The sequence below is a fragment of the Corvus brachyrhynchos genome, unplaced genomic scaffold (assembly GCF_000691975.1).
Source record: "Corvus brachyrhynchos isolate BGI_N302 unplaced genomic scaffold, ASM69197v1 scaffold89, whole genome shotgun sequence".
In the NCBI taxonomy this organism is placed as follows: Eukaryota; Metazoa; Chordata; class Aves; order Passeriformes; family Corvidae; genus Corvus; species Corvus brachyrhynchos.
The window spans coordinates 828,045-836,805 of NW_008246063.1; the positions used below are offsets into that span (position 1 = coordinate 828,045).

Genomic DNA, 8,761 nt, shown 5'->3' on the forward strand with positions numbered 1-8,761 from the left:
TTGAGCAACCTGGGACAGTGGGAGGTGTCCCTGCCCATGGCAGCGGGGTGGAACTCAATGATCTTTAAGGCCCCTTCCAACCCAAACCACTCCATGATTTTATGATGCTTTTAGGACAATCACTCATGCTTGACCACCTCTGCCAGGCAGCGTTCCAGGCTTTGAGCAGCACCAGGCACAGCTGCAGAGTCATCATTACCAGCAGAGCTCAGCTCCTTGCTAGAATTAATCGAGTCTGCTTAATTAAAAGTTTCTCCCCTTTGCCCTAAATGTTAATCCTTTCTCCAGCCATGGAATTGCACAGGGGCTCTGTGAGTTGACTTCCTGCCTGTAGTGGGGACATTTTGGGTCAGCGAGGCACTGAAAGAGGGACTGGATCCTCCTCTCCCTTCACTCTTGCCCTCTCCCCAGAACAGCAGAAACAACGCTTTGACATCACATTACATATTTTCCTTCTTATGAGCCCTTGCAAACATCTTGATCCCGGGAAAAATTGAAAGAATCTTGGAAATAACTTTTGAACTTCAGAGAAAAGGAAATAAATAAAGCCTGTCTGAGACAGATTAAAACTTCTCATTCATTAATGGTAGAACTGAGGTGAGACCTGAGGAAGACCTGCTCTAAACCCTGTAACATATTCCTGAAAAATAAAAGTGTCAGGGATGCAGTGGTGACTGAGACTGTCATGGAAAAATAGCTGTAGGTGCTGGGAAAACAACACAGTCAGGGAATACAATAAAACCTGGAGACCAGGATAGGCTTGGCAGCTCATGGTTATCCATGGTTTGGAATGGCTGCAGGGGGTTGCCAGGTGGGAACTTTTGAGGTATTTGAGACATTATCCCTTCTTTTGCAGAGCCACAGTGTGGTTCCAGATGGATCTGAGTGCGGATGTTGCAATGCAGAGAACTTGTCTCGCTCCTCATTTGCAAAATCTGCAACTAAGAAAACCCCCAGGGTCCTGGTCTCTCCCATGGCAGCCCCTCATTCCATCTCGTTTTCTGCTTGGCTCTCCATAATCCTAAAATCTGGGATCATTTCCTCTCCAGACAGACTGAGCGTCATGAAGGACAAAAACACTTCAGGAGCCTCAGGGATTGCTGAGATTGGATTTAAGCAGGAAATAGAACGAATTTCCAAGGGCAGTCTCCGGTTTGTGGCTCGGATACCTGGGAAAAGGGAATGGATTGACGGAGGAATGGTCGTAAGGCAGCAGTAAAGAGGGACTGACGTCAGAGCTCCTCATTTCCATTTCTACGTCACCTAGCAACACTCCAGTTAAGGACTGAACTTCCGAGTCATGGATTCCCTGGGAATTTTCCCATTAGGTGGCACCACTGGCCTTGGGAAGGCTTTCATCTGCTCTGACTCCATCCAGCCAGATAGCCCTAAATCCAAATGCATTGATCTCCCTCTCAAAAATTCAGGAAAAGCTGAAAATGAATCAGATTTGTGAAGACCTAAAAGTGCTGTGGGTTATTTATTGTAATTAATTTGGAAATAACTTCTGATAGGACTCAGCCTATCTCTGCACTGGCTTAATACAGATTCTGGAAAACCCCATGGAGAGACGAAACCTGGTTGCTCTGGGCATGACTGAAATGATCCTGAAGGTCCTTTCCAACCCAAACAATTCTGTGATTGGGTCAGGAGTAGAGATTTGCCTTTTTGGCCTCTGAGAAGTCAGGTGAGATGAATCCCACCCGAGAAACCTTTTCAAAATTGCTGAGTTTTACAGAAAAAATGTCCTGTCAGATCTTCTCTTGTGGTCTTTGCTCCCTGTCACACGAATGTGCCCACCTGGTCTTCCAGGAATTTGGAAATCGTCATTGCTGGTACAGCTGGTCAGTGCTCACAGCTCTTCAGGGAAGAACAAACCAGAACTATTTCACAGAATTAGAGGCACTGATGTTTCAAAATAGACATTGGTCTGTTTTGATTTGCCTTCAAAGACAGAATCTTTGAAGAAAAATTAAGCCTGGAGCAAGTCCACACTCCAGACATTAAAAACCCTTCAAAGCAAAGTTTTACATGCAAGTAAACACTTAGGAGAGACTCCAAAATAATCAGCTAAGAAATCATCTGTCTGTGCAATTCTCACTTTCCTTCAGCCTCCAAGTGTGGAAAAATACACCAGGAAGAGTGTTCTGTTCCTAAAATCTGATCCAAGCTGTACTTGTAAGATCCACAGTCACTGAGCTCAAGAAATTGCTCCTTTTAAAACCTTCTGCAGATAAAAATAACCAGCCCTGCTCTGAACACACAGCCTGGGTTTGGGGATGATTTTGCAGAGGACGCAGCGTAAGATTTTTTCCTCATCCTCCTTCATGGACAATAGGAAAAACTTACTGGGGCCAATCCCCAACTTCCTTCTTCTTATGGATTCTGAGGTCCAGGTGGAGATGAAGGAGACAAGGATGGCTCATTCCCATTTCAGGGCTGAGGCCTAATCACCCTCCTGTGGCTCCAAATTCCTGGACAGTATTGTAGATTCCTCTCATATCAGCAGCTCTACCAGACACAAAATGGAATTGGTTTTTGGGAATTGGTTTTGGGGTTATGTTGTCTGCTGGCTGTGGTCTTTAGCCACGCCCTGGATTTGTTATGTGCACCTTTTTTTTGGCACTACAGAGATTTCAAAAGCTGGATCTGGAATGTTTTAGGTCACATAGAGGAGGTAATTTATAAGTCAAGAAGCAGAAATTCTGTAGCACTGCTCAGCTATCCAAAAATTCTCCATCTGACAAGCACAAAGATGCTGAGACCCTCAGCCACCCATGACCAATTCCTCAGTGACCATGGGTGGGATCACCATCGGGATCCAGTGCTAGAAGTGGTCTTGGAGGAAGAAAACCCACTTAGGGAATGATCCTGGTGCCTGGATATTTCAAGAGCTTCCATAGCCTAGTTTGGGAGCCCGAGATATCAGGAACTGTTATCTAATAAATCTCACTGAGGAAATATCAGCTGCTGTCAAGATGAACATTCCAACCCAGATTAAATATATTTCTGACACCTTTCACTACCAGATTTTTAACAGACATGGAAAATTTACTGTGCTTTTCACATATGTATTTTGGGAAGATGTGAATTTGGAGCTGGGAAAGGATGGGAGATTGTCCTGAGAGCCAATTATTTGCAGGATAAGCTGGTGGGCTGGCCAAACATCTCCCATATCACTGCATGAAGATGCCTGGTTCCTGTTCCTTAGGTGGAGAGAGACAGATTGGTGTGAAAAGATTGGCCAGGCTCCATGGATAATTCCAGATCGTCCCGTGGGCTCTGTGAAAAGGTGTCAGGAAATTCTGTCTAATGCTACTGCTCCCGGCTGGTTCCCACATCAAGGCTGCTGTTTAATTCCAGATTCTGTGTTTTATCACAGAATCCCAACATGTTTTGGGCTGGGAAGGACCTTAAAGATCATCTCTTTCCACCCCCCTGCCATGGGCAGGGACGCCTTCCACTATCCCAGGTTGCTCCAAGACCCGTCCAACCTGCCCTTGAACACTTCCAGGTGTCTTGAGCCATTCTCTCTCCCGTTCCCAGAAACAATTCTTTGATTCCCAAGCTAAAGTCAACTAAAATCTGTCAACTAAAGTCAACTAAAGGCTGAACAATCCTCGTGTTCCAACAGGTTTTGGGAAAATCTGAGCCTCAGCAGAGCTGAAGTAGCTTAGCTGGGAGAGCGTTAGACTGAAGATCTAAAGGTCCCTGGTTCAATCCCGGGCTTCAGCAGCCTTTTCCTGCAGTTTTGTGGGCCCCAGCTTGGGCTCTCCAGCACAAGAGAGAGACCTGGACATCCAGGAGAGATCCAGCCAAGGGCCAGGAAGGTAATTACAGAATGGGTCAGGTTGGAAGGGACAACAGTGAGGTCATCTGGTGCCACCCCCTGCTCCAGCAGGGCCATCCCAGAGCACATGGTGCAGGATTGTGTCCAGACAGTTCTGGAATATCTCCAGGGAGGGAGACTCCACACCCTCTCTGGTCTCTGTTCAGGGCTTGATCACTGCACAGGGAAGTTTTTTCTGAGGTTCAAGTGGAACTTCCTGGGCATCAGTTCCCGCCTGTTCCTCTTGTGCCATTGCTGGGCCCCCTGGAGCCGAGCCTGGTCCATGCTCTGAGCCCTCCCTGCAGACAGGGACAGACAGGGATGAGGTTTCTTCTCAGTTGTCTCTTCTCAAGGCTGAACAGGCCTGACTCAAGGTGATGAAAGGACTGGAGCCCCTCTCTTATGAGGAAATGATGAGATGGATTGGTTGCCCTGAGAGGTTGTGGAGTTTCCATTCTGAGAAATTTTTAAAAGTCAGGCTGTGGTCCTGGATGACTGGCTCTGGGTGGCCCTGCTGGAGCAGAGCGTTGCACAAGAAGATGTCTAGAAATCCCTTCCAACTCTTCAGTGAGTAGAGGACAAAGACAAAATTTTATGTGTAGGGCAGAGAAAAGCCAGGCCAATGTCATCCTCAGGTTTTTCTATCAGCAGTGTCCACCTGGCCAATCCGTGCAACCATCCTGGCTGACCAAGCAGCCAACAAACAGGGATCAAGATTAGGGTGTCAGAAGAACCAGACCAACACATGAAAAAAAGCAAACTTAAACACTCCTATCCTTAAAATATTATCAAGGTGAAGTTTTCCTCTTTTCTTTTTTTCCTTTTTTCCTTTTTTTTCAGTCAAACTAACAGCTCTAATAGTGTATAGAGGCTCCTTCAAATTGAACTCCTCACCCGCTCTGAAATCCCGGTGCCTGTCATCTGCTGCAGGATCCGCAGTGCGACGTCACGCACAGAGCCCCCAAATAAACTTCCACTCCCGTTTCAGGCACCATCTGTGTCCCATTTCTGCAGCGCCTGGCAGAGATTGCTTCCCTTCTATGGAATGTTCCTTCCCCTCGCTGAGCTGCAGACTTCGGAGGTGGGGAAGTCGGCGGGTGGAACGGATCCCACCTCCATGCAAACAGAGAGCACTGCGCCGCAACAGTGTCCTTGGGTGGCAGAATGATTTTGGGCTTCGTCCTTGGTCAGATGACCCCAAACCAGGCTCCAGGGCAACCCAAAGAAGAGGTAAAGACAACACTTGGTCATGTGGCTGCAAGACATGGGAGAGGTTTCACTGGGATGTTAATGAGGGTAGGGGCGGCGAGGTGAGGAAGAGCCAAGTTGGGATAATCATGGAGAGATCCAAATGCATGGGAACACACAACTGCTCTGAGTCAGAGAGTCACAGAATCACAGAATGACAGAACCACAGAACCACAGAATCACAGAACCACAGAACCACACAATAACCTGAGTTGGAACAGACCCCCAAAGATCATCGAGTCCAACTCCTGGCCCTGCTCAGGACACCCCAACAATTCCACCATGTGCCTGAGAGCATTGTCCAAGCACTCCTTGAGCTCTCTGAGGGTTGGGGCTGTGACCACTGCCCTGGGGAGCTGTTCCAGTGACCAACAACCCTCTGGGGGAAGAACCTTTTCTTAATATCCAACCTAAACCTCCCTGACACAGCTTCGGGCAATTCCCTTGGGTTCCATCACAGGTCACCACAGAGCAGAGATCAGTGTCCACCCCTCCTTTTCCCCTCATGTGGAAGTTTTAGACTGTGATGGGGTCTCCCCTCAGTCTCCTCTTTCCCAGATGAACAAACCAAGTGCCCTCAGCTGCTCCTCACATGGCTTTCCCAGGATGGAGTTCACAGTTTTGTCTTCCTTTTATGCAAATAAATTGAACTTTAATGCATAATTCAGGCAGCTGCAACCCAAACTGATCATGAAGAGCCTTGCCTTAGGCTCTCCACCAAACCAGCTGAATTTCTGCCAATCCCTGTGCCTCAGTTTCCCTCGCTGTAGCACTGACACTTCCCTTTCCTTCCCAGAGAGTGGGAAGAGTCAGCTTGCAGGTGAAAGTACTCTGTATTCCCAGCTTGTTTTTGTGTGTTATCCCAGCACGTGTCCCCAGGGATGATGCTGGATTACTCATACACCTCTTGAGTCCTCTGTTTCTCTAATTCCTTTTATTTGCAAGAATTAGGAACAGTCACGCTATCCAGGAAAATACAGCCCTCACAATGCCGGCACCAGCGTCAGGGAGCTGTGCTCAGCAGGCTGTTCCTAAGAAACTCCTGGGACTTGCAGGTGGATTCACCTCAGAGTGGGGTGGAAATGGGGAGGAGGGAGTGATTAGAAAGGAGAGGACGGATCATCTTGGAACACTGCAAGATGAGGTAAATATTGAGGAAACCATGTGGGAAAGCAGGCGATTGACGGGAGATCCAGAATCCTGGATCACCATTGATACAGGACATTTCAAATGGCTGGGAAAGGCTTTGGGATTCATCTGGAAAGGGAGAGGTTATTGGAGATGAGAAAAACTTGGAATATTTTGCCTATCATGACAAAGGTTAGCGAGGTTGAGTGTTGATGGTATGGATCTGAAGGAGGTAAACACCAAGGATTAGGAATTTGTGGTTGAGCCAGAGGTCAGCACTGTAAGGAAGGGGTTTAAACTGGTTAAGGAAGAGAAAATTCCGAGGCTCATACCAGTCAATATAGAGCAGCTGTCAGTGAGCGCTTTCCTGTCCTCCAGAAAGGGCAACAGATGCCAGAAAAGGCTTGTAGTGGGATGTCTGGGAAAAGGGTTTTGCCATGTGTTGGCCAGGAACCACCTTCTCATCCCTGATTTTTGTTTTGCTGCACAACCCTCTCTGTTGCCACCATGGCTGATCCCTCTGAGGATGCTCAGGTCTCATTAGACATAACAAAGTGGATAAAGAAGACATGATGAATCAAAACCTTCTCTTCCCCGTTCTCCTTCCACTATTAGTATTTAAATGTGGATTTTTGGTTCTTTCCTTCTTCTTTTTAGTGGAAATCTGAGGCCTTGTATAAGCCACGAAACTCAGGGAAACACCTGGGGTTTAACCTTCTTTTGAAATTGTATTAGCCTTTGATTTTGAGGTGGTAGCCCAGAACTCTGATACAGGGAGCTATGGAACAATCTTTATTTTGGTTATCCCAGCTGCCAAAACTAGAGGTGCTCAGAGATCTGGTCCCTTGGTGCTACCATGTTTAATAACCTTGGTTATTGAATCGATAATCCTGTCCACGAAGATCTTGTCTAAAACTGTTAAAACACTTCCTTGGTCATTTTGATAACTTTTGGTTCATGGGCTCTGCTTCTGGTTGTGGACACTTGCTCATTTTGGCAAGAGAAGTGGCCATCACACAGAAGCAGGGAAAAGATAAAGGTGTCCCTAAATCAATCTGCATCAAGTTGAAGTGATTGAAAGCCGTCTTTGTTCCATTCCTGTATTCACATGGAGACCCCCATTCCCTCAAATCCTGGTTATAAACAGGCTCACTGGAAAGTTTCATTATCAGAAAGTTTAAATCATTATTAAATCATTATATCAGGCATAGTGTGGCCAGCAGGACCACGGCAGTCATCATCCCCCTGTACTCAGCACCTCAAACCTGGGTTCAGTTCTGGGTCCCTCATGACAAGAAACACATTGAGGGGCTGGGGCGTGTCCAGAGAAGGGAACAGAGCTGGGGAAGGCTCTGGAGCACCAGGAACAGCTGAGGGAGCTGGGGGGGCCTAGCCTGGAGAAAAGGAGGATATGGGAGAAACTTCTGGCTCTCCACAAGTCCCTGGCAGGAGGGTGGAGCCAGGTGGGTGTTGGTCTCTTCTCCCAAGTAATGAGGAATGGGATAAGAGATAATGGCCTCAAGTTGCACCAGGGGAAGAATTAGGTTGGATATTAGGAAAAATTTCTCTGAGAGGTTTGTCAAGTGCTGGCACAGGCAGCCCGGGGCAGTGATGGAGTTCTCATCCTTGAAGGTATTTAAAAGCCTTGTGGATGTGGCACTTGGGGACATGGTTTAGTGGTGGCCTCGGCAGTGCTGGGTTGATGGTTGGACTCAGTGATCGTGGAGGTCTTTTCCAACCTAAATTATTCCATGATTTGAAGCACCCAGTTTCATAGAAAGCATGGCAGGGAAGGAAAAAATCAGTAATCTCATTTTTCAGCCTATCCCAACAGTTCTTCTCCTATCCCCTCCAACAATAAAGTTCCTGGGAAAGACGGACATGGGAGGGATCTCGTGTCTCCTGGAGTGACAGCAGAACCTTTCAAACAAGGAGTGGGAATAAGTAGTAACACATCCCAGAGCCCTGCCATGCTCTGTCTGTGCCTCCCTCCCCCTCGCCAGAGCACACCCACCTGCCAGAGGGGGCCAGCCTGAGCCGGGAGGGAAAAGTCCACCTGGAAGGGAAAACAAACTGTCCCTGGAGGAGCTGAGAGACCAGGAGGATCCTGTGAAATGCCACGGCTGCATTCTGAGAGGGACTTTCTGGATTGAACCTGATCTGGGGGCACCAAAGGTGGGCAGGTGAGAGGGACAAAGGTTTCAAAGAGGTGTCTTGACATCTTTAGCAATGTGATCCAGAAGTTTTGGCTCATTTGGATTAATGAATCTCTCACATATTCCTCAGGAAATCTCTCTCTCACATTTTCAAGCACTGTTTAATTTGCTGCAGTGTGTGAGACCGACTTTTAACAATTTATCTTGACAGCTGCCAGCCCTGGAACAGGACAAATTCCTCAGCGCTGCTGGAGGATTGATTCAGATGGAACTATGTTGCAGATGACTGTAGGCATATTTGCAGGTGTTTGTGGGGTTTTGGAGCCTTCTCCTGACATCTTCTATCTAATTTATTTTTTTTTAATAGTTTATATTCCATCTCCTCCAAGAGAAGATGTTT

The 8,761-nt window shown here is 47.3% G+C and overlaps 1 non-coding gene across 1 annotated transcript; it reads left to right on the forward strand.

The window, feature by feature from the left end:
• Window positions 1-3,662: 3,662 nt before the first annotated feature.
• TRNAF-GAA lies at window positions 3,663-3,735 on the forward strand. Its single transcript has one exon. It is a non-coding gene; the product is annotated as a tRNA-Phe (tRNA).
• Window positions 3,736-8,761: the final 5,026 nt, after the last annotated feature.